This window comes from Microcaecilia unicolor, chromosome 1 (assembly GCF_901765095.1).
Source record: "Microcaecilia unicolor chromosome 1, aMicUni1.1, whole genome shotgun sequence".
Lineage (NCBI taxonomy): Eukaryota > Metazoa > Chordata > Amphibia > Gymnophiona > Siphonopidae > Microcaecilia > Microcaecilia unicolor.
The window spans coordinates 554,824,582-554,832,869 of NC_044031.1; the positions used below are offsets into that span (position 1 = coordinate 554,824,582).

The 8,288-nt window shown below is 43.1% G+C and overlaps 1 protein-coding gene across 3 annotated transcripts in view; it reads right to left on the reverse strand.

The window, feature by feature from the left end:
- Positions 1–6,207, reverse strand: part of AZIN1 (antizyme inhibitor 1) — a 281,655-nt gene extending 275,448 nt beyond the window's left edge. For 2 of the 3 annotated variants that reach the window (XM_030217535.1, XM_030217551.1), the window contains exon 1: positions 6,029–6,207. The gene's annotated coding sequence lies outside the window, so the exon portion shown is untranslated. Of the gene's footprint in view, positions 1–5,860; positions 5,937–6,028 lie in introns of those variants that run through there. The other variant, XM_030217541.1, reaches the window with a different exon arrangement.
- Positions 6,208–8,288: the final 2,081 nt, after the last annotated feature.

An 8,288-nucleotide genomic window follows, 5' to 3' on the forward strand; every position in this document is an offset into this window, starting at 1 on the left:
GCCCACAAACACGCTGCTTACAAGGTAGAATTGTTGGGCAATTTCTGATAATACATTCTACTTATTCTGCTAATTTTATAGTGATTTCAATTACCCTAATATTGACTGGATAAGTGTCACATCAGGAATTACAAGGATGGTAAAATTCCTAGAAGTAATAAATGACTGCTTCTTAGAGAATTGGTCCAAGAACCGCAAGGGGAACTACTTTAAATCCAGTCCATAGTCGAATGCAGGGCTTAGTACGAGAGGTAACGGTGTTGGGTCCACTGGGAAACAATGATTCTAACATAATCAAACAATGTCTGAAGTAATGTCGCTAAGGAAATCTACTGTTAACAGCGTTTATTTTTTGATTAGATGACTGATAAAATTAGGAAAATGGTTAAAAGGAAGCTAAAATGGCCATCCGCAAAGGTTAGGCCATTGTTTAAAAATACCAACCTAGAAGCCCAGACAAGACGTATTCCACGTATTATTAAAGGCGGAAAGAAGAGCAAACAGTCAGCATGGTTAAAAGGTGATGAGAGGCAAAAGAACATCTTTCAAAAAATGGAAAAATGATCCAAATGAAGAAAATAAGCAACACTGGCAAGTTAGATACAAAGCATTGATAAAGAAGGATAAAAGAATAACAAGAGAAACCTGACACAAAAGCCAAAACTCACAGTAATAACTTTTTCAGAAATATCAGAAGCAGAAAGCCTGTGAGGGAATCCAAGGGACCGTTGAATCATCAAGGAGAAAAAGGGGCACTCAAGGAGGACAAAGCCACAGTGGGAACACTGAATAAATTACTTGCTTTAGTCTTACTGAAGATGTAAGACCTACCTAAACCATTTAAGGTCATTATGCAGAGACTGAAAAATCTCAGTGAACCTGGAAGACATACTGAGCAAAATCAACAAATTAAAAAGTCAATCAGGATACTGAAAGAACTCAACCATGAAATTGCTGATTTGCTATTAGTGATTTGTAACCTGTAGTTTAGCACCTCAAAACTGGAGGGTGGCCAATTGTGGTCGACATCTCAAAACAGATATAGTGGAATTAGAAAAGGTACAGAGAAGGGCGATGAAAATGATAAAGGGGATGTGACGACTACCCTATGAGGAAAGGCTGAAGCATCTAAAGCTCTTCAGTTTCGAGAAGAGACAGCTGAGGGGAGATATGTTAGAGGTCTATAAAATAACGGGTGGAGTGGCACAGGTAGATGTGAATCGTTGTTTACTCTTTCCAAAAATACTATAGGACTAGGGGGCATGCGATGAAGCCACAAAGGAAAAATTATGTTCTTACCTGATAATTTTCTTTCCTATAATCATACCAGACCAGTCCAGACTAATGGATTGTGTCCATCTACCAGCGGAAGACAAAGGAAATAGTTCCAAGTAAACCAACCCTTAAGGGTATCGTGAGCTTGCTGTGCTGGATAAATCAGACTGAGTGAGAACTCAAGTCAAATACACAGTATTAAACTACACCCTTTTGAAAAGTGCACATAACCAGTTTTTTTTATTTGTACCCCGCGCTCTCCCACTCATGGTAGGCTCAATGCGGCTTAGGTACTTATTTGTACCTGGGGCAATGGAGGGTTAAGTGACTTGCCCAGAGTCACAAGCTGCCTGTGCCTGCAGTGGGAATCGAACCCAGTTCCCCAGGACCAAAGTCCACCACTCTAACCACTAGGCCACTCTTCCACTCCTTAATAGTGTTGATTGCTTTCATGATATCAATCAAAATCTATCAGATTATGTATTTTTGTACAGCTTTGTACACGTGGTACATGCAATACAATCATATATATGGATAAACTCAAGATGGCATCTGACACCAAATGATGACTAACATACGTAAGGGGTAGGCTATATGCTCATGAACATGGCATTCAGTGGTCACAGGCCAGAATGACCAGAAAACAGCAACCAGTGGTTTTTATATTTGCCCAATAGGTTTGTGAGATTTCACAAATTACACCTTAAGTATATTATCTGATCAATTGTGCATGAAAAATCTGATAGTAAAGAGAAGACAATGTGATTTAATAGTAACTGGGCTCAGAGAACAGCAGAGAATCAGAGTGAAGAACTTTTAAAAATCTTTCCAGTAAAACCAAACACTCATATCCATATGGAAAAACTGACCCTTTAATCAACCAACTGCCCAAATTTAATAATTATATGATTGAACACAGCCAGCCTTGTTGAATCTAAACCTTACCATGTAAGTAAAATTGCAACAAAATTTTATGCCACAGTCAAAGGAAATTCCAGAAGATATGAGAAAAAAAGTTGTTCAAATACCAGTGTGGAAAAGGCTAAAAACCAATTTCTAAAGTTCTAGGATTACATCCAACCACAATGAGAGCCATCATCTCCAAATTAAGACCTGAACAGTAGTGAATCTTCCCATGAAGCGGATAGGCTGCCAAAATTACTCCAAGGACACAGTCCCAACTCATCCACGAAGTCAAAAACATCCCAGAATATCCAAAGAACTGCAGGCCTCTCTAGCTTCAGCTAAGATCAGTATTCAATTCATGGATCCATAATAAAAAAGAGACTGTGTACAAATGGGATTCATGGGAGAGTAGCAAGGCAGAAACCACTGCAAACCAATAAACACAATGGAATTTTGGTGGAATGAGCCAAGCACCGATGTTACTCTTGGATAGAAGAGTAACATCAATGCTTGGCTCATTTGCAAAAACTTTTGCATGACCCCCCCCCCCCCCCCCCAACACACGTCTTTTGGGATAACACATCCACTTTTGACTGGTCTATCCATAGAACAAGTCCCATGTCTGGAATAAAGCAAATACAGCATTCCACAGTACAATCATACCATCAAACATGGCGATGATAGTGGGGCTGTATTGCTTGTTGCCTCAGGACCTGTAAACTTGCCATTACTGAAGGAATCATGAATTCTGCATCATTCAGTAAGGAGGATGTCATCTGTCAGTGAGCTAAAGTGTAACTGGGTTAATTCAGCAGGACAATGTCAAAACAAAAGCATGCCCACATCTGAATGGCTGAGGAGAAACATTAAAAGTTTTGGATTGGCCAAGTCAAAGTCCTGACTTCAATCCAATCAAGATGCTGTAGAAGGACCTAAAACAAGCAGTTCATACATAAAAACCAAAGAAAGTGTTAAGTAAAGCAGTTCTGTGTTAAGATTTCTCAACAGCAATATGAAAGACTGATAAAGTTATATGAAACATTTGGTTGCAATTATTTCTGGTAAAGGTGGTGTGTAACCCATTAAGTTTATGGGGCATTTACTTTTTCACAAGGGTGATATGGGTGTTGGGTAGTTACTGTTCATTAAATGAAGTAGTTTGAAAACACAGGTTCCTTCACATTTTATTTTTTTTTTTTTTGCAACCTGTAAAAGATACCAAAGCTGCTTAATCCATTCACCTATGTCTTGCAAGACTTATGCATAATTTTAACAGATCTCTGATCACTACAGCTCATTTACAGTAATAATCAAGGAAACAACTTGTCTCAATAACCAATAGACCTTTAAATAACTAATCCACTGCAACTTAAAAACAGACTTTGGTACTAGGCTCAAATGGTAGAATACATACAATACTGAAATGCTCTTGCCAAATACTGATGCCAGCCTCAGAACTAAAGAAGCAACTCCACAAGATTGACATCCCTGACTAGTTTTAAAATGAAACTGTCCTAATCTTGGCCCACTTTACTTAAGAAAAACAACAAAAACTGAAAATAAAAACCCTCACATCGCTCGCGTTTTGCCATTAGGTTAGATACTCACGTATTAAACTCCATCTGAACAAATTTGCTTAACTCTCTCCCATCATCCCCAAGTTCATTTTCCTCGCTACCGACCTTCATTTAACACCCTCAAGTGGTGTCAACTAGCATTCAATGCTCAATTTCCTGGAAATAGCATCTAAATAACTTCTAAAAAGGCAGATAAAGTTGAATCTCTGAACGTAGATCCCCGGCCATACTGAGGTCAGTAATTCCCCCCCCCCCCCCGCCCCACTCCAACGGCGGGGCAGGTTTCCTGGCTACAGCGAGTTGAAGTAGCGATAGAAGATCAACAGCAGCAAGCAGCATTGTTCATTCAAAGTGACAGGAAGGAGATGAAAACAAACCAGACTGGACTGGTGCAGACCGGAAAACTCCTCCCTTCTACCCGCGCACAACAACATTCAAAATCTTTGGGAGTACGACGATGCTTCTGCTGCATTAGTGACAGTGTCCAAAAAAGTAAGGACGTAAACAACCACCTTACCCAACGCCCAACACAGGCTCACGTGAAACGAGTTGCCTGCTTTTGGTAAAGAGTTTGTTGGGTGTTGGGGTGTTTACGTTCTTATTGCCCTCGCCTTTAAATCTGGTCTCTATCTAATAATTCGATTTATCAAAAAGTAAGGCCAGCACTTTCCAGGCTTTCGTTTATAGGTGTTTTGGCAGTTTCAGAACTACCTGCACTAACACGTGCTTCTGCTACTTCACGCTGCCAAAAAAAAAAAAAAACACACAGGAGAAAGGGCGTCCAAGGCTCAGCCGCCACATTGCCCCGAGCCTGTCGCAACCCCACCCCCAAAAGCTCATCATCCTGGCCACCCGAAGTGTGTCAGAATTTAGAGATGGAGTTATGAGGCGTTTTCCCTTTAAACAAATCGCACACGCCTGCTAGCATTCACCCAGCTTCTAATTTATGTCTTAAGCTTGTATGGCCTTGGCTTGAGATTGCATCTCCCTTACACCCACCTCTATGGCAGCCAGAATTCGACAGCATTAGGGGAATAAGCAGCACATCAACAACCCCGGCGGCGCTCAGGCCTGACCCGACCTCCTTGACTCCCCATTCAGTCCACGGTCCTAAGGCTCCACAGCTCAGGGGAAAGAGACCACGCGAACCAACCCGAACCGAGGGCCCCAAGAGCCGAAAGCCGTAACGTCGCCGACTCGCCGTCGAACCCAAATCCTGGAGCCCGAACTCACCAGAGTTTTATACTCTGGGACAAACCGGCCCCGGGCAGAAAATTCCGGAACCCCCTCCCTCAGCGCGCGCACACTAATCCCCCCCCCCCCCTCCGCAGCGCGGCCGTTACACGGCGCCAACTGTCGCCGACGCAGGACCCGGGGGAGCGGAGGGCAACTACACCCCCTTTCGACCGGGTACAGTCGCTTGCTAGTCCTCCTCGCTCACCTTCCGCTAAAACATGTCGTTGCCGTAAAGCCAGGCACCGTCGGCCCCAGGCCTCCGGGACGCCACCTGCCGCAGTACAACACACAAGCGGCCGGCACCCTACTGGGTTGACAACCACGTCCCCCCATCCACCTTTACATCAAGCAACGCGGCGTGAGAAAAAAAAAACCCAGCTAGGAAAGCGTGTTACTATTACAAGAGAAAAAAAATAAGTCACTCAATCTAAATATAGGTTAACAAAAGATTCGGATTGTTCTGCACAACCTATCCTTTGACCCAGTGGAAGGACGAAAGTTCACCATACTATCCAAAGCCAAGCAGCTGTACCACGAACTACATTACATGGCCGCTTCATCACCACCATTTTCAACCTGATTAGAGCGTCTTCTTGCAAAATCAACAAAACCAGGCATCAACCTGAACCCGCAATAGAAAGCTTGAACAAGTTTTCGGGGGGAGGTGGGGAAGGCAGCAAAACTCACAACATTCCTGGTAAGACATGGTGATAAAGAACATTGTGATTGCTTAGCGGCGGAGCACGCAGACCGGGTACTTCTCCAAGGATCTGTAGGCTAAAATAGACGTTAACCCAAAAAGACAAGGGGAACTTAAAGCACAGCTCTCCCAAGAAAGGGGGGGGGGGGGGGAGAGAGAGTCTAACCTGCCGGACACACAAGCCTAGCCATTCTGTTTTAGTTGGGAACGTCACCGTGTCGCAGCCACACCATGCGCTCCGCCATGTTTAAAGAAGCCACCGGTCCTGGCGCTTTGGCCGGAGAAGGAAGAGGAAAAGGGGTGCATGCCAGCCCGCCAATGCGCTGCTACTTACGTGACAGAACGGCCCAGAAGATTTGGAAAATCGTCTTCTCTTTTTTGGCGGAATTTTTAAAGCGGGATGAGGATACCTAAAGCAGAAATAAAAACGGCTGTTTTAGCCATAAGCTACAAGGGAGAACCGGGCGGCGCAAGTCGACACACACTAGCCAAGTCAGCACTAGTAGTGAATGAAAAATCTGTAGATGGGCGGGGCGGCCGCCTCTTGGCTGTTTATATAAGGAGGGGCGGAGCGAGGGGCGGTGCCTGCTGCGTTCAGACAGCTCGGCCCGTGGCTCCTAGCGCCCGCCGCAGGTACACAGCAGCCCCTCTGCCTCCTGCACTGCACTGAACTGACTCGTTGACCGCAGCCCTGGCTTTGCGGCCAGTTTCGTTTGTATTATTCTGTCACACAATATACGGCTTTGACTACTGTGAACGAGAGGGAGGAAAGGATGTTTATAAATTATAGCCTTTCTTGAGATGTATTTGTCTAGACTTTTAGACACACTGGAAGCATCTAGTGAAAGGTACCATATGTTTTTGTCTTTTCTCTACCTAGAGGTGTCGATAAACAGATAGGAGGTTATTACATTACGTAGAACTTTCTCGGTATGTAAAGCCTGTTTAACATGTGGAAAAGGACTTTTCTAAAAATTGTGTCACTGGTGCATGCATGTGTAAAAGGCAGACACACAGTGAACCTGTTTATTTGCGTTCTGAGGAACAAAGTAGAACTGAAGTTGAGATGTACGCATTGGGTTCGTAGAATATACAGGTGTACACTTTTACACTTTCTTCAGAGCAGGTTTAGTAAATATATGCATAGCATTTGCGCACTACTGGAGCTGATTCTGGGTGTCTATTTTATAAAAGCACATACAAGGCAATTCTATAAACTGGCGCCAATAGTACATCTAGGGTATAGAAAAATAGCACTTACACACATAATTGGAACCAGTAATTGTCAATTACACATATAGTGCTAGGCGCTATTCTATAAACAGTGTGTCTAAATCACTTAGCACATAACTATCAGGGGCATAAACATGATCAGAGCATAGGTGTGTTGCCAAGTGACTCACAATTTATAGAATATTCTCAGTTGCGTACATTGCATGGCACACTTAGGTGTGCCCACTTATGGCAGCCATTGACCTGTCATAAGTAAACACACCTAACATTTGGTGCACCAGTGTGGCTTTCTGCTAATATTCTACAACAGCTTAGGTGCATCCTAAAGTCGTTATAGAACTGGTGCCTAAAATTAGGTGCCAATTTATAGAATACACATGCATTGCTAATAATGTGGTGAAGTCCATGCCTCCAAAAGGGACATGGTTTGAGTGTTTATTGGGATGGAGTGCCAAAGTAGGCAGCTACTATGCGTTTTAGAATGCTTTAATATAGCTGCCCACTTTTACACTTGCTATAAATAATGCATATAAAGGCAAGAAGTTGTGTTTTGGGACTTGGAGCACTGTTCGATGGTCAGTGCTGCAGTTTGGCTTGAGAGTTCTTAGTTGGTCAGTCTTCCTCATATTTTAAGTACATAAGTATTGCCATACTGGGAAAGACCAAAGGTCCATTGAGCCCAGCATCCTGTTTCCAACAGTGGCCAAGCCAGGTCACAAATACCCAAAAATGTACAAAACATTTTATACTGCTTATCCCAGAAATAGTGGATTTTCCCCAAGTCCATTTAATAACGGTCTATGGACTTTTCCTTTAGGAAGTGTCCAAACCTTTTTTGAACTCCGCTAAGCTAACCGCCTTTACCACATTCTCTGGCAACGAATTCCAGAGTTTAATTACACGTTGAGTGAAGAAACATTTTCTCCAATTCATTTTAAATTTACTACATTGTAGCTTCATTGCATGCCCCCTAGTCCTAGTATTTTTGGAAAGCGTGAACAGACGCTACCCGTTCAACTCCACTCATTATTTTATAGACCTCTATCATATCTCCCCTCAGCCGCCTTTTCTCCAAGCTGAAGAGCCCTAGCCGCTTTAGCCTTTCCTCATAGGGAAGTCGCCCCATGCCCTTTATCATTTTCGTCGCCCTTCTCTGCACTTTTTCTAATTCCACTATATCTTTTTTGAGATGCGGCGACCAGAATTGAACACAATATTCAAGGTTCGGTCGCACCATGGAGCGATACAAAGGTATTATAACATTCTCATTTTTGTTTTCCATTCCTTTCCTAATAATACCTAACATTCTATTTGCTTTCTTAGCCGCAGCAGCACGCTGAGCAGAAGATTTCAACGTATCA